This window comes from Camellia sinensis, chromosome 3, assembly GCF_055761805.1.
Source record: "Camellia sinensis isolate YWXY chromosome 3, ASM5576180v1, whole genome shotgun sequence".
NCBI classification, from domain to species: Eukaryota; Viridiplantae; Streptophyta; class Magnoliopsida; order Ericales; family Theaceae; genus Camellia; species Camellia sinensis.
In genome coordinates, this window is record NC_138963.1 from 193,243,806 (window position 1) to 193,266,142 (window position 22,337).

At 37.0% G+C, this 22,337-nt stretch overlaps 2 pseudogenes across 1 annotated transcript; both read right to left on the reverse strand.

Annotated features, from left to right (window-relative positions):
- Positions 1-9,568: 9,568 nt before the first annotated feature.
- LOC145822125 (putative pentatricopeptide repeat-containing protein At3g15130) lies at positions 9,569-13,488 on the reverse strand (annotated as a pseudogene). Its single transcript, XR_014363369.1, has 3 exons — positions 13,343-13,488; positions 12,901-13,240; positions 9,569-10,897 (listed from the first exon to the last, which is right to left on the reverse strand). The product of XR_014363369.1 is annotated as a putative pentatricopeptide repeat-containing protein At3g15130 (transcript).
- A 2,438-nt stretch (positions 13,489-15,926) lies between these two features.
- On the reverse strand, positions 15,927-20,116 carry LOC145822126 (serine hydroxymethyltransferase 2, mitochondrial-like; annotated as a pseudogene).
- Between the last annotated feature and the right edge of the window lie 2,221 nt (positions 20,117-22,337).

Consider the following 22,337-nt stretch of genomic DNA (forward strand, 5'->3'; position numbering starts at 1 on the left):
CTAAGCATTAAATGAGACTGTCAAGGCTTTAAATGCAATAAAGACCTCTCATTTTGGGATGAGATGAAACCACCATGTCCGACGGCGAGAAGGTGGCAAGCTTTCGGCCAATGGCACAACATGTATGGACAAGTTAATGATTAGTAAGAGATATTAGGAAGCTTCTGAGGAAGTTTTAGGGACAAGTAATCTCTCTCTCTCTCTCTCTTACACTACTTTCAACCTTCTCTTTAAAACTGTTGTTTCGAGCATCTTCTTGTCTAACTTGATCGTTGGAAAGTCCATTGGAAGGAACCACCTTCGTTTTGGAACCTTCCTACTGAACTTGTTGCAGGTACCTAATTAAGGGGACGAAGGACAGTCAACTCGTGGAGCACGTGGATCGATCCAACCCATATCTTACCAATTAATCAACATTATCAATGCCAATTGTTAAAAGGGTATTCTTAACATTTCTATTGAAATTTGTCCTTATCTTCATGGATTTTCAAATCTTAAGAACTTTAACTAGCAAATAAATTGTTATTATCCTTAAACTCTTACATAAAATACCTTCCTAATTTTCCCTTAATATAATTAATTAAAAATAGAAAGATTTTTTTTCAAAGAAAGAATCAATAATGTAATTAATTAAAAATAGTAGTAATTTAAAAATAGTAGATTTTTTTTCCCTTAAACATGATGATTTTTCCAAGCCATTGAATATTATAATTATAACTTTTAGTAAACAATAGTAGTTATATTATTGTAGTGGCAATTTTATTTAAAAATTAATGATAAGCCTTCTAAGTCAAATCATTCGAGGATATGATAATTTTTTACAGGGATTTTGGTGACAATTCTCATATATTAGTCTTTAGTTAGGGAAACTAACATTTCAACATAAAAAATCATAAATAAAAAAAAAAAATTTATTGTGAACGTGTGAAAGTCTTGATACTCCAAGGAAGCACACTCAAGACTTGTATCTAAAAAGATTTCCATCCCTTCATAAATGTTTACCTTATTTTTTATTGTCATGATAGAATAATATAGGGAAAATTACAACCAAAAAAAGAACAAGAAGAAAAAAAGATTTGACTTTTATAATAAAATAAATTTTTAATTTTATCGATTTAAACTCTGAACTTTTGATTTATTTTCAATTTGAACCATTTGTCTATTTTCGTAAAGTAAAATGGATAAAAAATGAGTATTTTAAACATTAAACTCAATAAAAATGAGTATTTCAAACATTTTATATATACATTGAATTTAATAACTAAAATACTATTTTCTCATTGATTTTAGTTAACAAAAATAGAACAATGATTTAAATTAAAAATAAATTAAAAAATTAAGATTTAAATTGATAAAATTAAAAACTCAATGCATATTTTATTATAAATTGTCCCAATAATATATTAGGTCTCGTAATTTTATAGTAAAAATTCGTACTAGTTTTCTTCTTAGTGGTGAGCGTCTAGCAACACCACTCATGTTGATATTGTTTTTTCAGTAAGACCTAAAAGTGAACACATTTTTGAAAAGTTCTAAAAACAAAATAAAAATCACTAAAAACAAAAAATTTACTAAAAAAATAATTTTCAAACCCAAGCTCGATACAGGTTTCAACTAAAATAATTTGATTTGTACTATCAAATTTTAAATTCAGTGAATCATACGATTCAATTGCAATTAATTATGATTTGCTATGATTAGTTATGTTTGTATAATGTATGAAACATCACTGTTTACCCAAATTTTTTATTAAAAAAATTAATTAATTATGTTGATATATATAATTTTATATGTATATACCTCTATACAATTTAATTATATTGATATTCATTTTATTTTAAACACTACATGTTTATATAGATACAAAAACTATATATTATGCAAAAATGAGTGAATATTACTATTAATGATTTGATACGATTGATAATTGACTACTTTAGCAAAACGATTCATAGTTCGATACATTATTTCACAACAATGGAATTAACAGGTTTTCATGACAACCCAAGTTGCAAGGTTAATCAAAACAGGACCAGCCTGCTCACCAATTAGGTTCAACAAATGCCTAAAGGAGCAGGACGTCGGCGACGCCTAGACTGTGTTTTTGAAAGCTTGTTTTGGATCCATGATTTTTGTCGGCTTTGTTTTGTATTCACGTCGGCGATGTCATTTTGTCTATGTCGGCGAAGCTTGAAAATCATGCTTCTTGGCTTGTATTCACTGCATTTTGTATATGTCGGCTCGAGAAGCCTTTTGATCAAGATGTAATACGTATTTTACCTTATTGTATTCAATTTGTAAAGTTATGTAAGGATGTATGCCATTTCATTTGACTTATGCACTGCTCTTATGGACCACTTGTATTTTGATTTATTGCTTCTGCATTTGTGAGCCCCGTTTATTATACTCTGATTGTGTGCGAATTTTGAAAGTTGGCCTTCGGTAATCTCGGATTACTGGCCATCACGGCACCAAACTCTTAGGGGCGGTTTGGGGTCGTGACAGAATGGTATCAGAGCACAAGTTCCTCAGTATACGTTATTCACACACTTTGAATCCTAAAGAGCATAGGATTTCCCTTAGAAAGATGTTAGGATTGCATCATGGTGCTTGCTATTTGAACGAGGTGTGCATTGTCTTGACATACCTATTTGTTACTTGCCTACGTGGTTATTTGCTTATTTGTTTTAAAGTCACACTTTGCATGCTCAAAGCATCATGAGGAGAGGTAGACCTCCAATTGGCCGGGATCAGCCCGAAGACAGATTGGACAGACTGGAAAGATTAGTTGAAGGTTTGGCCCGCGAGTTGAGGCAAACAAGACAGCAGTATGCTAGTGCTACGTCGACTCAGGCCGAGCAGACCAACGGCCAAAATGTAGTTCCGCCTCCACCTCCTCCAGTGCCACAAGTTCCTCCGCAGCCAGCCTTATATGGGGATGGCACGATAGCTTTGATCAGGGAGTTCAAGAAAATGAAACCACCGAGATTCTCTGGGGGTATAGAGCCAATGAAGGCTGAGGCGTGGGTTTTGGAAATGGAAAAGTTGTTCGAGATCTTTCCTAGCACCAACGCTCAGAAGGTGACGTTGGCAGCATTCACGTTAGATGATGACGCTCGCAGATGGTGGATGATGGTTTGAGAAAGCAATCCAGATCTGACCTGGACCCGATTCTTAGAGTTGTTCTACAACAAACACTTTCCCCTAAGTGTTCGAAACCGCAAGGCTACCGAATTTCAGACTTTGACGCAAGGCAACCGAACAGTGGCGGAATACAACCGCACTTTTACTGAGTTGGCGAGGTTTGCACCTCACATGGCCAACGATGAATACATGAAGGCCAGGAAGTTCGAGAGTGGGCTTCGCGGACCGATTCAAGACCGGGTTAACTTGCATAATATGCCGACTTACGCCGAAGTGTTGGACAAAGCCATTCTGGCCGAAGCTAACCTGAATCGATACCAGAGCTCGGGGGAGAACCAGCGAAAGAGACAAAACTATGACAATCGCCGAGGACAGCTGGGCACCAAGAAGAAGATGAACATGGGCAGTGCTGGTAACCTAAGGCAGGAAGGTAATGCTAAACCGACGTGTTCGGATTGTGGGAAGCAACATTTCGGGGTCTGTCGTCGGACGTCTGGAGCTTGTTATGAATGTGGCGAAATGGGTCATTATGTGAAGGATTGCCCTAAGACAAAGGCTGATAACAACAAGAAAGGTGAGAATATCTCGGGTTCCGTCCAAAAGGGTAATGTTGGGAAAGGACAGATGAGACAGGGCAAAGTATTTGCGCTAGTACCAGGGAACACTCAAAATGCTGAGACAGTGGTGTCAGGTATACTCCTAATTTGCTCCCAAGATGCCAATGTGTTGATTGATTCGGGTTCTACGCATTCGTTTGTATCTGCTAAGTTTGCCGAGAGAATTAATAGAGAACTAGAGCCCCTTGATTATGTATTATCTGTGTCTACTCCATCTGGGAGATCTATGATTGTTGTATCCATTTATAGAGCATGTGTTGTTGTGATTGAGAATGTTGAATTGTTAGTAGATTTAATGCCTCTGGACATAACTCATTTTGATGTTATACTGGGAATGGATTGGTTAGTCGCAAATCATGCATCTATTAATTGTGTTTCGAAAAGTGTCACACTGAGACCCCCAAACCTAGCCGAGGTTATTTTCCAGGGTAAAGGGATAGTGCCCCCACCTTACTTGATTTCGTCCATTAAGGCCTATAAGTTAATTCAGAAAGGGTGTCGAGGCTACTTGTGTAGTATACTGGGTGATCAGAATGGAAATGCTAATTTAGCCGACATCCCAGTTGTTAATGAATTTCCCGACGTCTTCCTGAACGAATTGCCTGGCCACTTAGCCGATAGAGAGATAGAGTTTACTGTTGATATCATGCCGAGAACCCAGCCGATCTCCAAAACACCCTACAGGATGGCCCCAACTGAACTTAGGGAATTGAAACTGCAATTACAAGAATTGTTGGATAAAGGATTTATTAGGCCGAGCACTTCACCATGGGGAGCACCTGTTTTATTTGTTACGAAAAAGGATGGCACACTCCGTCTTTGTATCGATTATAGAGAACTTAATAAGGTCACTATCAAGAACAAGTACCCATTACCTAGGATTGATGATTTGCTTGATCAATTACAAGGAGCACGAGTCTTTTCTAAGATTGACCTTAGGTCTGGTTACCACCAGCTTAAAGTTAAAGCCGAAGATGTTGAGAAGACTTCTTTTCGGACAAGATATGGCCACTACGAGTTTTTAGTAATGCCTTTTGGGGTGACCAATGCCCCTGCTGCATTTACGGATTTAATGAACAGAGTCTTCAAGCCATATTTAGATGAGTTTGTAGTTGTCTTCATTGATGATATATTGATCTATTCCAAGAGTAAAGCTGAACATGAAAATCATTTGAGACTTGCCTTACAGATTTTGAGAGACCAGAAATTGTATGCTAAGTTTAACAAGTGTGAGTTTTGGCTTCTTACTATCTCATTCTTGGGTCATGCGATTAATGAAGAGGGTATCTCGGTTGATACTAGCAAAATTGAGGCCGTAGTAAATTGGCCGAGGCCGACTAATGTGTCCGAGATTCGTAGTTTTTTGGGTTTGGCAGGTTATTACAGGAAGTTTGTGAAGGATTTCTCAAGGATTGCAATTCCATTGACGCAATTGACTAAGAAGGGAACACTGTATGAATGGACTAAAGATCGGGAGTCAGCTTTCCAGGAACTGAAGACGATGTTAGTTACAGCACCAGTACTCGTACTTCCATCAGGTAATGAAGAGTTTCATATATATAGTGATGCATCGCATAAGGGTTTGGGTTGTGTATTGATGCAAAATGGTAAAGTCATAGCATATGCATCTCGTCAGTTAAAGCCACATGAAAGGAACTATCCCACCCATGATTTGGAGCTAGCAGCCATCGTATTTGCTTTAAAGATTTGGCGTCACTATTTGTATGGAGCTTCTTGTCAGGTTTTTACAGATCATAAGAGTTTAAAGTACCTGTTCACTCAGAAGGAATTGAATTTGAGACAGAGAAGGTGGCTTAAGTTGTTGAAAGACTATAATATGCAAATTCAATATCACCCAGGTAAAGCTAACAGTGTGGCCGACGCTTTGAGCAGGAAGTCAGATGGAAATTTGGCATATTTGACCATGATAGCAATGGAGCCGACTATTGTTGATGAGGTAAAGACAAGACAGATAGAGGATAAATTCTTCAAGAAAATAGCCGAGGAGATTGTTACAAAGCCGAGATCAGGATACACCATCGAAAATCAAGTGCTCAAGTTTGAAGGAAGGTTATGCGTGGCCGACATCCTAGAGTTAAAAAGGAAGATTTTGCAAGAAGCCCACAACTCCAAATTTGCCGTTCATCCAGGAAGCACCAAGATGTATCAAGATGTGAAGCGGATCTTCTGGTGGCCAAATATGAAAAGAGAAATAGCCGAATTCGTGTCCCAGTGTTTGCATTGTCAACAAGTGAAAGCAGAACATCAAAGACCGGCAGGACTTCTTCAACCTTTGTCGATTCCTGAGTGGAAATGGGAACACATCTCCATGGATTTTGTGATTGGTTTGCCGAAGACACCGAAAGGTATGGATTCGATTTGGGTTGTTGTTGATAGATTAACTAAGTCAGCACACTTTTTACCTGTTAAGACTACCTTCAACGCCGATCAACTTGCCTTGTTATATGTGAACGAGATTATTAGACTTCATGGAGTGCTGATGTCAATTGTGTCAGACCGAGATCCTAAATTTGTTTCTAGTTTTTGGCAGAGTCTACAGAGGGCTTTCGGAGCCGAGCTGAGATTTAGTACAACTTTTCATCCCCAGACGGATGGGCAGACAGAGAGGACAATTCAGACACTTGAAGATATGCTTAGATTTTGTGTATTGGACTTCCTAGGAAGTTGGGGAGCTCACCTTAGTGGAATTCGCTTACAACAACAGTTATCAAGCTAGCATTGGCATGGCGCCGTATGAAGCTTTGTACGGAAGAAAGTGTAGGTCGCCGATATGTTGGACCGAAATTAGAGACAGAGCTCTGCTTGGTCCCGAATTGATTCAAGTAACAACAGAAAAGATTAAACTTATCCAACAGAGGATTAAAACTGCCCAGAGCCGACAAAAGAGCTACGCCGACCAGAGAAGGAATGAGTTAGGATTCGAAGTTGGGGATCATGTATTCCTGAAAGTTTCACCAATGAAAGGAGTTTCCAGATTTGGAAAGAAGGGTAAGTTAGCACCTCGTTATATTGGGCCATTTGAAATTCTTGACAAGGTTAACTCCGTTGCCTACAGATTTGCTTTGCAACCCGAATTAAGCCAAGTCCATAATGTGTTTCATGTTTCGATGTTGAGGAAGTACATCCGAGATCCACTACATATAATTGATCATTCTGGGATTACGGTTAATGAGGATTTGGGCTACGAGGAGAAACCAATGAGGATTATTGACCGGCAAGTGAGGCGGTTGAGAAACAAGTCGATACCAATGGTAAAGGTCGAATGGAAGGAGCATTATGGCACAGAAGCCACGTGGGAAAAGGAAGAGGATGTGAGAGTCCGTTATCCGGAGTTGTTTATAGAGCAAGGTAACTTAAGTTTGGGGACCAAACTTCTTTAAGGGGGGTAGACTGTAGCAACCCTTACCTTACTCTTGTCATACTTGCATACATTCATGCGTGATCTTGTCTTGTTATGTTATTTTGCAAGTTTTGCCTTGCCTTGTTTTGTTTAAGTGTTGCTTGCATTATTTTGTTCCTTGCTTGGTGTGTAGCCGAGGTCATCTTGAGCTTAGTTCACCTCTGAACCTTTGTACTTAGAACTGTTTTAGAACCACTTGGTCGACCCCCATTTTCACCCCGGGCATGTTTGCCGAGATGTTTTGTACTTAGTGATCCTTGTCCTTGGGCAGGTATGGCCTAGACCGAGGTGTGGCACACCCAGGCCGAGGTGTGGCACAGCTTAGTCAAGTGTCGTCCTCCCTAGCCGATGTCTTTGTTACCTTGTTGCCGAAGCTTTGACTTTAACCGATGTCATTACTTGCCGATGTGTCTTGCCTTAGCTTGCTGCATACGCTTTGTCATAGACTTGTCTTATCAATCAGTCACCTTTTGGGTTGAACCAACTCGGAAGCGCCACGTGTCCGAGCTGAAGGATAAGTCAGCCGGTGGGCCTGTGAACATATCATTCTTTTGTATCATTTTGTTGCAAGTTTTGTTCTTGAAGAGAGAGAAACTCTAGAAGAGGGAGAAGGAGTTTTAGAGTGAGAGAGTAGATTTTCGAGTTGACTTTTGGAGTTTGAGCCGTTAGATTCGAGCTTTGGGGTAAGAATCTTAATCTACTCTGGTTGTTGTTATTGATCATCTAGCTGCATTGCATGATCGAATCTGCTTTGCATGTCATGCATCAATTTGAAGTTGGTTTCGGAAAAGAAAGATAGTATTCATTTGTTCTTGAAGAAAAGTCTCGTTTTGATCCGAAAGTTTGGAACAAGAACCATGTTTTGTGTTTGTTCCTGCATGACCTTCTTGTATGGGTACCCAGGTCCATGTTTTGAACTCATAGCATGAAATCTCAGATTTTTGTAACAAGTTATGATCTTGCATTCATCTTCCTCATGATCATGTTCATCATGTTCTTCATGTTCTTCAAAGGGAAACCCAGGTTTTCCCGACTTTGCTTTTGAATGAGGCCATTGGGACCACACCTCGGCAAGGAGGTGTAGGACCTCGGCAAAGACCTGGTTGGTACCCAGTGTGTTTTCATGAGACGGGAGCAGTGTTTAAACTCCCAGCATGTTTTGCTTTGTTATTGAGTTGGATCTGGTGAGAATGCCGGGATCATTTGCATGCATGTAAAGCTTGTTTTGAGAATGTGATTGCCATGTGATTGTAGGTCCTTGATCTTTGCTTTGAGCCTACACCCGAGAAGATCTATGTGAGTGGTATTTTTAATAAAGTTATGTTATAAAGATTTGATAAAGCCTTGTTTTGTTTTGATAAAAGTATTTGTCAAGCATGAATGAATAGCTCTGTTTTGATGTATCAAGTATAAGCTTTGTTTTGATGTCATCCTTGAAAAGTCCCTTGTGCTGGAGGACTCTAAACTTTCGCAGCACTAAGTATAAAAGGATACGGTCCTTTCTTGGAAAGACTACTGTGTTAAAGCGGGCTACGGGCCTAAGTAACACAGGTTCCATCATGTTAAAGCGGGCTACGAGCCTAAGTAACACAAGTTCCATCGTGTTAAAAAGAGCTACGGGCTTAAGTAACACAAGTCCCTTGTGCTGGAGGACTATAAACTTTCGCAGTACCTTTGACTAATCGATTACGGATCGTGCAGTCTTTGTTTTGCCACTGACGGTTTACCGCGTGGATTTGTTTGTTCGGAAAGCTTGATTCGTGTTTTGCCGATGCCAGTAAGCATCCCTTGAGACTTGTAAGACTTGATAGATGAATACGGTTCATCTCTTGTTTTGATAAAGTTTTGATGTGTTTTGCTCTGAAAGGACCTCGGCTAATATTCGTATGGTTTTGGCATGTTTCGTTTTGAAAGACTTCGGCTATATTCATGCAAAACCTTTATTTCTAGTACCATTCACTGAGTATCCAAGCTCACCCTCTCTATATATATGTAGGTGATGAACAGGACGTCGGCGACGCCTAGGCTGTGTTTTTGAAAGCTTGTTTTGGATCCATGATTTTTGTCGGCTTTGTTTTGTATTCACGTCGGTGATGTCATTTTGTCTATGTCGGCGAATCTTGAAAATCATGCTTCTTGGCTTGTATTCACTGCATTTTGTATATGTCGGCTCGAGAAGCCTTTTGATCAAGATGTAATACGTATTTTACCTTGTTGTATTCAATTTGTAAAGTTATGTAAGGATGTATGCCATTTCATTTGACTTATGCACTGCTCTTACGGACCACTTGTATTTTGATTTATTGCTTCCGCATTTGTGAGCCCCGTTTATTATACTCTGATTGTGTGCGAATTTTGAAAGTTGGCCTTCGGTAATCTCGGATTACTAGCCATCACGGCACCAAACTACTAGGGGCGGTTTGGGGTCGTGACACAGATTCCCGTGACTTCTACAGCCTGCAACCATAGTGGACCATATGAATTCGTTGGGTGGGCTCGAAATCCATCTTCTTGATAATCTCAAAAGCTTCATCTAAGCGACCTAGCCACACAAACATATCGATCAGGCACGCAAAATGGTCCATCACGGGCTTGATTTTATACTCGTTTTTCATCATCTCAAAATAAGCCAATGCCTCGTCAACCATTCCAGCATGGCTACAAGCTGAAAGAACACCCACAAAGGTGATCTTGTTCGGTCTAACCCCTACTAATCTCATATCCTCAAAGAGTTGCAACGCCTGTTGTGAGCAACCATGTTGAGCAAACCCTGTAATTATCGAAGTCCAAGATATCAAAGTTCTTGTAGACATCTCTACAAAAGCTTTACTTGCTCTCTCGATGCTTCCACATTTATTATACAAGTTCACTAGCGCGGTTCCCACAACCACATCAGACAAAAACCCAGTCTTAATAGTCTGAGAATGAACTTGTTCGCCTTGTTGCAAAGCCACCAAACTACTACATACAGTCAATATACTTAAGAAGGTGAATAGATCGGGCTTTAGGCCAGACCGGTGCAATCTTAGAAAAATGTTAAGCGCCTCAACTCCGCTATGGTGTGCGGAAATACCATCCTCTGCAAGATTCATCATTTGGGCATGCCCTGCAATCATTGCATTCCATATAACCAAGCTGACTTCCTCCATTCCATCAAACAACTTCTTCGCCTCTCGAACATGTCCACATTTCAAATACAAATACATAATAGAATTTGTTACGGGTAGGTTCAATTTGTACCCAAGTTTAATGGTCAACGAGTGAACCTGCGATCCTATACGCAAAGACTGCATTACACAACACAAACTCAAGACTCTAGTCAATGTGAACTCATTCGGCTCTACACCCTCAGAAAGCATTTCACCGAACAAACTAAAACCCATTCCAGAATCACCATTATCACCGCAGGAAGATATAACCGTGGTCCAAGAAATCACATTCTGTTCCCTAATTCTCAAAAATGCTTTAACCGCAGAATTCAAGCTGCCACAGTTGGAGTATAAACTACAAAGTGCATTCCCAACACTTGTGTCGTATTCAATGTCATACTTTACGATGTAACAATGGATTTGCTTCCCCAACCCAATTGCATGCATCAAACAACAAGCATTTAAAACAACTCCAAGTGTATAATTCGTAGGATAAGCACCAACTTCCAACATTTCAATGAAAACCGGGAAGGCGAGCTTGGGTTGAGAATTATAGCGACCCCGGTCTTTTCCCATCTGAATATTGTATCCGGACTTAGGTTCCGTAGCTCCTGCCATTGTATTATGATTGTTATCGTCCTTTAATTTCCTATTTCTGAGCTGGGGGATGCAATGGGCAGGTTTGTAGCTAGTTGGTTGAGCTTGGGAGCAAAGGGTTGCTGCCCAGAATTTTGACTCTTCGCTCGAGCGAGCAGTTCTTCGCTCGAGCGAGCTCTTTGTTTTGGTCCGTCGCTCGAGCCAGGGTTTCTTCGATCGAGCGAGGATTGCGTTTTGTAGTAAGACTTGTGAGCAGAGGTTTTTGGCTCGAGCGAGCTTTTCTTCGCTCGAGCGAGTTAGTTCGTTCTTCGCTCGAGCGATAGGTTCTTCGCTCGAGCGTGTGTCTGGTTACAGACCTGAGGGTTTGAGTTCTTCGCTCGATCGAGTTTTCTTTCGCTCGAGCGAGCTTTTGGGTTGTTGGCTCGAGCAAGGCTTCCTTGGCTCGAGCGTAGCTTCTCCGTGTCTGGTCGTTCGAGCGACCAAGTCTTCGCTCGAGCGAGCCTGTCCAGTTTTTCATCTTCTTTTTGATTCCAAACCCTAGGTCCGACTTCTCTCTCTCCCTACTCACCTTCTTTCTTAGGTTTGATCTATTTAGAGTGTGTTTCTACCCTAGTTGCTTTATTAAAAAGATAGAGGGAGTCGAGGGCTTTCATTTGATCTGAACATTTGGCGATTTGGAGCACATTGGTATTTGGTCACTCATCTCTGTCTTCACCATTTGGGTTATTTTCTTCGAGGTAGGGATTTCCTACTCCATTCTATAAGTTTTGTTCTAAGTTTTGGTATTTTGATATGTTGGGGATACTTTGGTAAATTTTGGAAAAAAAACCCTAGTTGTATTATTAAATTAATTTGTATAATTAATTCATGGAATTGGGAAAAGATGGTTAAATTCATGGAATTGGGGAATTCATTGATTTAATGGCGTAGTTGGTTAATTTGAATCATTTGTCAATTGAATTGTTGACATAGTTATTTTCAGTTTAGAAATAACTGTTTTGGGCTATCGGTGGAGGATAGCCGTGCTTGTTGTAGACACTGCATGTGGATTAGGGATAACTGAAACTAATCACATTGGTTGAGTCATTCGTTTTGACTGCTGAATTAATACAGACATTATGTGTATTGATTGTGTGTTATATGTTATGTGTTTACATATATTATTTTGTGTGGGAGGAGATAGGGGATGTACTCCACGGTTTAGGGGAAGATAGGGGATGGACCTCTAAACCGGATTTTGTTTGGGAGGAGATAGGGGATGGACTCCATTAGTATCACTTTTATGTGTGCTTATTTATATAGAAGTGTTTTTATTGATACAGCACTAAAATGTGTATCAATCTGGAAGTATGAAGTGTTTTGATTTGAGCTTGAGTCTCATTTGTTTGTTGACATTGGAAGAATGTGAATATGATATATATAATTCACTGTTGTAAGTTTGGCCAGGTTCTGAGCCATATTGATAAAGTTGGAAAGTAAAACGTGTCTTAGGCAATAGTGTCATGAGACTGTAAAATGAAGAAATTGATTATCTTGGTTAACCATCTATTGAATGCTATTGCTTTATTCATTGCTTATATTTGGTTTAGTATATTTCTACTGGGCTGTGGCTCACCCTTTATGGGAACATCATTTTCAGGTTCAGGGGATAAGCTACCTCCAAGGACTTAGCTTGGAAGGACTTGGATTTTGAAGACTATTTTTAGTTATTTGTTTTTCATTGTTAGTACATGTAAACACTCAAGCCTAGGGCTTTATTTATATTTGAGTTAGAACTTATACTTTTGTGTCCAAGTGTTGGCTTGGAAAGATGTAAGTCAGTAGGGCATTTACTTTGATGTTACATGTAATGCTTTTGTTTAGTAAGACTCTAATGGATATTATAATGAATTATTAAAGTGTTTTCTTTAAATAATGCATGTCAATGATATATATATATATATATATAATGGGTTAATTCTGAGGGCGTTACAGGAATTGCGAACATAGCCAGTCATAAGAGACGTCCAAGTAACTACATTCCTTTTGGGCAAATTATCAAACACCTTGCGTGCATTTTCCATAGCCCGACACTTGGCATAAACATTGACAAGAAAAGTCAAGAGAAACAAATCTTCATGTGTACCAGTCTTCACAATGTGGCCATGAATGACTTGAGCTTCTGAAACTGAATTCCTCTCTATGCATTCTTGCAAGAGCGGAATCGACGATTCGACACTCGTCCCTTCTCTTATCAGCGAAAGCGCTTCTCGGAAATCCAAACTTGTTGGGTCCAAAGCTTTACCCAATTGGGTATTGGTACTATAACTTCGCTGATGAGAGATCAAGTAATCAATCGTATCAGAGAAAGTTTTTTCTAGAGATAAAAAAAAAATAAATAAAAAAAAGTGAAATTGAAACAGAGAAAGATTTACCTTTTCGATGGGAAGAGAAGAGGGCAGTTTACGGAGGTCTGGTTCGAGCTTGAGAGTGTTGGCAACTAACACAGAAGGTAGAGACGCCATTGAGAAGAAGATGATAAATACAGTATAGATACATATATCTATATATGTGTGTAGAAGATTACCTGGTACATGTTTGTTGTTGTTGTTGATCTGTTCGTGTTGAAGACAATGGGTGAAGAAGGAAACATCTCTTCAGGTAAAAAAAAGTCTGTGGGGGGGAAAAGAATGTGTTATCGCTTTATCAGTCAATCAGTTATTCCTTACCGATTATCCCACACTTCCAACTGTAGTTTTCTTTTTTTTCTTTAATCAAAGAAAAAAAGATGTTCCGTGGAATATCACATCATCCACGGTCCTGATTTCGAGATAATTGATTAATGGCCAAATTTAACTCAACTCAAATGAAAGATCTATCACCCAGACACATAATGAAATTCAGTCATGTGTGACAAAAAAACACTAAGTATTGATCGAAATGTGTAATCTAGTCAACTGGACAAACCTAACATTCTGCCTGACACACACGCCTCTGAATTTTGATCACAATTAATCATCTCTCCTCTCCTCATGTTTTAAATTTAAATAGAGTAATGCTAGAGATCCTAAATATTCTATTAAAAATTTTACCAAATGTCTCACATGGGTGTGAGACCCACACAATGTGGGTCCTATGTGGGTCCCACAAGATATTTAGTAAAACTTTTGGTAGAATTTTTGGGACCTCTAGCATTTTTGATTTAAATACTATCAACTCATTTATTAATGTATTTAAATGATATAAAACAAGACATATTATATAATTTATATATATAATAAAATTAACAAGTAGATCAAGAGCTTGATTATTGAGCTGAATTTGTTTCTTATTATCGAACTTCAAATTGAGTTTGATCATGATTAGTATAAAATAAACAGAAAAAATGTTGAAAAATAGCTTCCTAGAATAGATTATTTGCAAGGGGGAAAAAAAATAATAATAAAAATTCGGATGCTTCTATTAATGCACATTCCAGGTTTATAGAATAAACAACAACCCTAGTGGTTCGGCATAGAAATCTAAAGGAGAATAATGCAAAATGGCAGTGACCAAAACCAAGATAAAAGATGTTGTATTTAGATCTCAGATTTGTGAAGGTAATTGTGGAAGGAAAAATATATATATATATATATTATATTTCTTTTCATTCACTTTTTCCAACTATTTTTCTTTCTTTTTACAAATTCAATATCTAAACACAGCCTAAAGAGTATCTAGGATGCAGGCTTTGGTAACCCTATAATACGCTTTCATGGATGAAGATAAAAGCTAGCCATTGCACTTGACCAACTGGAAAAAATTGAAAGTTTACAACTTCAAAAAAGTTTATACATTGCATGGCATCAATTAAAAATTCAAAAATTTACACATCTGCAATGAAAACAATCATTCTTTTTGTTATTTTTACTCCTCTTTTCTAATGAGAGAAAAAAAAATGTAAGACATCAATTGAATTTTCTTGTACATTCTGACTGCACATGTATAGTCAACGTGCTTTCGGCATGATGAGGCGGACATAAATCTTCCCAACTCCAACTCCACCATGACTGTTTTGACCTGAATCGACATCCCGTTTCATATGAATCTGTTCAACAACAAACATGGATACAAAAACAAATGGGTGAGAAGGATTCAAGACAGAAGAGTAAAAATAGTATAAGGGTCATTATAGTTCTAATTAATTTTCAGCATGCAGGACACAAAATGCATTCCTTCCCGTGTCTTTGAAATGGGTCGAGGAAGATCCAGGAATGCAATGTTCAAGAACAATATTTTTATATGGTCATACATACATCATTTGTCAACTACCAAGATTTACAGAATATAAATTACATTAGCAGAAATCCACAAAGCTGATGTCAATGAAAACTGTGAAATACAATTGAAAATGTTTTATGGAACTTCATTGATTTGAAGAGTATAGACACAAGATTGAAAATATTTCATACAACTATCCAGAAATGTCATGCTCAGAATAAAAACAAAGAGAGGTGATTTTTGGGTCCAATGAGTTTAGTCCATTTTGCCCATAACCTCTCTCTACAAAACTTGGGTGCCCCTTAGGGTCTACCCCAAGTTCCAACTCCAAGCCTTATAAACCCGTTCAAAGTTTTCCACCAAATCAATGTGGGACAAGCCAATTCTCAAACCTTAAGGAATTTCCATCAAAAAATCTATTTCCATGGAGCTCACTTTGGCTTCAATTTTCCATTCACCCGATAATGGTTTTGAGCAACTAAATATACCACGTGAATCACAACGTGGTATAGAACGCGTTACCACTTAGACCCGCCAACTTTGGCGCACAAGTCCCACCTAAAAAAATAGACCAAAGTTAAGAAAAATTCTATTTTTACCCAGATTTTTCCAAAACGTTTCTAACACGAGTCTGGTTCTTAGTTTGATTTCTAGCATCAAGATAGCAAAAAAACTACAACAATCGAAAACATCTGCTCAAATAGGCCACTGGGTATGACATACCTAGCACTATAAAGATCCTCCGTCAGTTGTTATCTTTCATAGCTCTTTCTCAAAACCAATTGTTGGAAACTGTTTGGCATACTCCTCAACCTCATGACAAAGCTTTGCAATGTAGGCATCTGACTTCATAGTTGACACAAATTTCTTCAACCCTTCAACTTTGTTCCTGATTTTAGAATTGGACATGTGTGCAAGCAAGTATAAAACTATTTCCGTTTACAAATCTCTGATTTTACATAAATAATCACTTCTAAAGATAACATTGAAGACAATTAATAGAATCAAGAACCTTTGGTATCAGCCTTTATATTAAGGCCAATTTCACGGCAGCATCAAAGAACTCAGCTACTTTAACAAAATCCTCCTCGGCAAATCCTCTAGATGTGAGAGCAGGAGTTCCTGAATCACCAGATAAAACAGTTCTTCATGATGAAGTAATTAACAATAACTAGTACATGCAAAATGATCGAAGGAAAAGAGCTTTACTCGTACGATTACCACCAGGCACCATGGCAGACACATCCCCAGGAACAGTGTTTTGCAATGTGCACTGATTCCAAAACCTTCTCAGCTCTAGAGCCAACAATACCTTGTAGATAACAATCTCAAAAGAAACAACTGATCACCTTCATCTTGGTAAACTATTCAGAATCCACATGAACCAGCATCAAATTGAATTTCTCTCAAATATAGAGGCTACTGGAATTTGGGATGACTCCTAATTGTCTAATGCAAGTATGGACATATGTGGAGGTCCTGTCACATTTGTGGCAATGAAGCAGATAATTCATGTACAAAATTCCCTATCAGACTGCTTATACAGCAACATAAAAATATTTCGAAGGTAAAATTTTCAAGTAAACTTCGCAAATTTCCTATCATTTAGAAGAGTTTTTCTTACAAACATACCACAGAAGGTTTCCTGTTAATGTTCTTGTCCAATTTTGTTTGGGGGGAAAAACAGCTCTAATAATTTTTTCTAGTTAAAATCAACCTCATCACTGTTATCTCTGCTTAATGTTGAATGTAAGAGGGAAAGTCAAAAAACTCATGAAGCAGCAGTTGCAAAACAAAGAAAGATATTATCCTCTTACCATGTTTCTTAAATTCACCAAGACCAAATGGTTATCAGTTCCGCCAGACACAGTCTGCAAAATTAGCGAACTTTTGTAACATGTAAATTGCCACAACAAACTTGATCAGACAATAAAACATCTCAGCGATAAAAGTGACAGTGAAACATTGCAATGAAAATAAAATGGTTTGTAAGCTTAGAAAGGTGCCCATGGTAGTACCTCAGCAAATTTTGAGCAATTACTAAGGACTTGCACTTGGTAAGCCTTATACTCTGATGTCATGGCCTATAATCAGAAAGTAAACAGAGTAAAATAACATCATCTGGTTAGAATAAGATCCAATAAAATGATTAATGAGGCAGGAAAGAATTTCAACCTGCTTCAGTGCAACTGCCAAACCAGAAATAGTGTGATTGTGTGGACCACCTTGAAGTCCAGGAAAGACAGCTTGATTGATTTTTTCTTCATAATCAAACATTACCTATAAATGGCATACAAAATTGAGAAAACCTTGCACCTGATGAATTAATTTGGAACTTAAAGGGCAATAATAAAAGCAACCCAAGTAACTGAAAAAGTAGCACCCAAGTAACCAATAATGAAGATGACGAGAAATTTTCCTTATTCACTAGTTTCAAAATTACAAACTTACTTCTTGTCCTTGTTTATTAATCTCTTTCACCCCCTTCTTGAAGAAGATCATCGCTCCACGTGGTCCATGAAGTGACTTGTGTGTTGTAGTTGTCACAATATCTGCAAATTCAAAAGGAGAGGGGATAACACCAGCAGCAACCAACCCACTAATGTGGGCTATGTCCGCCAACGGGACAGCTTTCTACCTGTCACAAACCTGTAAAATTGATCAGGAACAAAATTTCATGATTTCTATCTATTTAAGATATCAAGCAGGAAAAACAAGAAGAGGAAAGAAAGATATATGTTGTTGACTCTCAGATTTTGACAATGACGGTCAAAGCAAGGGAGTTACCTTTTGAATACGTGCATAATCATATAGGTGTGCACAAGCACTCACACCAGCAACAATTAATTTTGGTCTAAAGAGCGTGGCATTTTTCTCCAACTGCAGTAATACAAGTGAACTTGTTTTATGAACCAAATCTGAAATAATTTTAGGGGGAAAATTGTGCAGCAACAAAAGAAAAAAAATCCAAAAAGTAAAAGGAGGCTATTCAAAACTGGAGCAAAAGGTCTCAGTAGTTAACCAGAACCACGGTGAAAAAAGTCGCAAGTCATAATATAAAACTTGTAGAGTAGGAAGTTTTAGAATCCTATCTTTCAATCTTGGTAGATTAACGTTCACGAATTACATAGCCACTGCGGGATTTCCAGCAGATTATTGAAACACAGAACAAATTAAATTCACTTTTTCCTATAAATTCTTCAATTTTAACGACAGTGACCTACAAGAAAGTAAATCTGCTTCAATCATAAGAACAGCTTCCCCACAAAGAGAATAAGAAGTTACCTGGTCATAATCAATATAACCGGTGCTTTCATCCAATCTGTATGGCATCGTCTCAAAAAATATTGAGACAGCAGATATCTTTTTGGTGTCAGTCTGAAAAAATGCATAAAATGACAAATTAGTATATCATGATAAGATGTTATGACTTTTACATTTAATATCAAAACATAATTACTAAACTTATGCCCCATGTACAATTAAAACACTAAAAACCACAAGAAGCATTTCAATTTCAAGGTTTCGAACTCTCAACACCTGCTCCAATTATCTTTTTGAAAAGGAAATTACATTGCCATAAATAGACCAAAAGAGGACACTAATGCAAATTACAGGTTATTCATATCTATCCAGAAAATCAAAGGAATTTTTCTCCTAGACCAGATTTAAGTTTATAAAGGGGCGTATACAGTGCACGAAACTCTCGATTAAACGGGATCTAGGGAAGGGTTGATATACGCAGCTTTACCCCGCAAGCAAAGAGACTGTTTTCGTGACTCGAATCCGTGAACACCAGAGTTAAGTTTATATGAGTACTAAATCTGACACTAATGACATTTGAAGAGTTGCTTTATGAAAATAGAGCCATCATGGTGTATAAATTGGATCTCTTTAACAATGTCAATGGACATTTTCACAACAAAAACTTGGAAGATGAGCATAAGCCAACAGATATTCTCAGAGTCATATTGTATTTCATTCTCAACATCTCTGTTCCTGATATATCTATTTTTTTTTTTTTTTTTCTAGCAAATAAATAAAAGCATAAACCAAAACTGAGCAATAAACAAATTTCTTCACTTTAATCAGTAGGAATGCGATATTACCACCAAATCTAGCTTACAGAAGTTAAACTAAAAGAATACATCACCTGATATCCATGTGAAAGATGTCTGCCATGAGGAAGATCAAGTGCCATGATTCTCTCGTGTGGTTTTAATAGTGCAGTGTAAACTTGAAAGTTAGCAGGTGATCCAGATGATGACTGCACGTTGGCTGCAAGAAATAAGGCATGTGATGCTTTTAACAACAATGATTGAGACCCCAATTTTAAGATTTTCATGACCCCAAAATGATCTGGATCACATAGAAACAAAAAAAAAAAAAAACAAATATATGAGTAGTGTAGATCATTTTGGAGGTCATGAGGTCCTCAAAATTGAGAGTCTCAATCGTTTTTTTTACCACTGTTCAGAATATAAGAAAAATGATTGGTAGCTCTAATAAAGGAGCTCTAATGAGCTCTAATGAAAATGGATCGCAATGTGATGTGATGTTTTGACTTTGATTTTATTTATTTTTATTTTTTTTATTTCCTACCACATCATTAGAGCTCTAAAATTTTATGTATCATTGCTCCATAATACAAACATGAATCTTTTCTGTAATTGCATTTGCCTCCCCATTCTGCCATGTCGATGTACCTTAAAGTACATAAAACCAATTTTAATCATCAAACTTAATCATAAAACCCACATCAGATGCACCAGGTACATACAAAATTGATCAATTCAATAAATGATTAATTATCATCATGGTACGACCAAATTTGTATGTGTTGTAACTGGAAAGGAAAGTGGATTCTCATACTCATTTCCTCCATAGTATCTAGCACCAAGATACCCTTCACTGCACTTGTTGATCGTGACTGACCCAACTGCTTGCATTACTGACACCGATGTGAAATTCTCCGAAGGTATGAGTTCAAGTTCGTGCCCACAATTTATTCAATTGTATGTAGTTATAAATCAAGCTTCAAATTAATATCCCAAACAACTGAACATACTGCTATAACCAAAATGCACATCCATAAACTATAAATCAATATAGCATTACCACAATGTTAGGCAGAGCACAATATCAAAACCAAAAAAAAAAGGAAAAAAAAAAAGGATAAATTACAATTACACCCCTAAGGTTTGTTTAAAATATGGATTGCCTTGTGGTTTTGAAAATTATAAATACTTCATTATCAATTTTTTTTATTTAATTGAATTGACAAGAAAAATTAAATTTCTAATTACTCTCCTACGCAATAATAAAATTACCAGCATTATTAATTAAGATATATTTCTGGCATTATTAAAAATTGTTAATTGACTTAATAATTTATTAATAAAATGGTCATTTGTTATGCTATAAAAATATTTTAAGGGGAAATATGTAATTTTTAAAACTACAATAGACAATCTGTATTTTAAACAAAATTCATTGGTGTATTTGTAATTTACCGGGAAAAAAAAATTTATACTAAATTTACAAAATGTAAGTGAAAAAAAATCTATCAGAGCATCTCCTGCAGTATAGCCATTCTCTCTTTTCAGCCATAGAAGCAAGCTTGGAAGGGTGAAAGACTGCTCCAGCAGACTTGCTTAAGCATCGCTGAGATGGTTATGAGCTACAGTACCTCTCGCCAGGACAAGCGAGGTGCTGTTCATGGGCCTTTCAAATTTTTATTTGTTTTTGCCTCCTGAGTTCTATTTTTGGCAGTAAAGTTTTTCCTTTATTTTGGTGCTAAAAGTTCTATTAGTACCCCAACAAATCCATAGAGAAGGCATTCCAAAACTCACAAACTCTTTCATCCTCTCTATCTTTTTCTCAAACTTTCTGCTCAAAGGAGGTAATAAGTTTTGTCATTTCTGTTTGTTTATGCCATAAATAGTGGATAAGAAATTGGAGAACATGAAAGCAAATACTCAGATTGTTGCATTCTTGTTTCATTATTTGTTGATTTAGGCAAAAAAATTACACATTGCTTTGTCATTTGTGATTATAGAAGGAAATCCATGTGAATATATATTTTCTCCTTCGCTTTGTGGCTTCCCTTGTTCATAACACTACAAGAATTTTCACTTTTGGTGACTAAATTTTTACTCGCCAAAAGTCACTATTTAGTCGCCGAGGTCTTTTAGCAGCAAAAATATTTGGTCGCAGAATTAGTTGTGGAAGAATTGTTGGGAAAGATCATTGGCAACTAAAATTATTTTAGTCGCCAAATGTACTACATTGTCGACTAAGTTTTTAGTCGCCAAAAGGTTTGAAATAAAATTAAATATCACATTTTCGGCGACTAATTTTTTTGTCACTAAAAGTTCAGTTATTTTTAACGACTAAGTGTTTAGTTACGGAAAAGATTTTTAACTACTAAATATATTAGTGGCCTAAAGTAAATAACAATGTTTTGGCTACTAAGATTTTAGTCGCCTAAAGTCAATTTTTTTTTTTTTTTTTTTTTTTTGCCTACTAAAGGTTTAGTTGCCTAAAGTCTTATGTTTTTGGCTACTAAGATTTTAGTCGGCAAACATTTTGTGTTTTGGCTACTAAACATTTGGTCGCCTAAAGTCTCACATTTTTTTGTTACAAAAGGTTTAGTCGCCAAAAGTTTTTTTATTTCTTCAGCTTATTTTTTTAGCTATGACATATTTTAGTCGCCATATGTTTGATTATTTTTTGCTACAAAATATTTTAGTCGCCAAATGTTTGATTGTTTTTTTTGGCTATTAAACATTTAGTAGCCAAAACTATTTTCTGACTTTTTTTTTAGCTACTAACAATTTAGTCGCCAATTATCACAAAATTATAATTTCTTCACAACCTGTCTATATTCCACGCAACCTGTAATACGTATATAAACAAAATAATACGTGTACTATCCATCATTTCACATCTGCATCCATGTACAAAAAAATGAATAACTTTAAATGTCAAAGTCCATACAAACCAACTATTGTCCGAACTAAAATAACAATTCCATAAAAAATATAGAATCATACAAAAATCAAGCCCTCCGTATATAAAAAATACATGTACTTGCATGCGAAATAGCCATTTGGCATGGTACAAATTACCATCGTAATCTGTACCACGACAAAAGGTGATCTATGTACC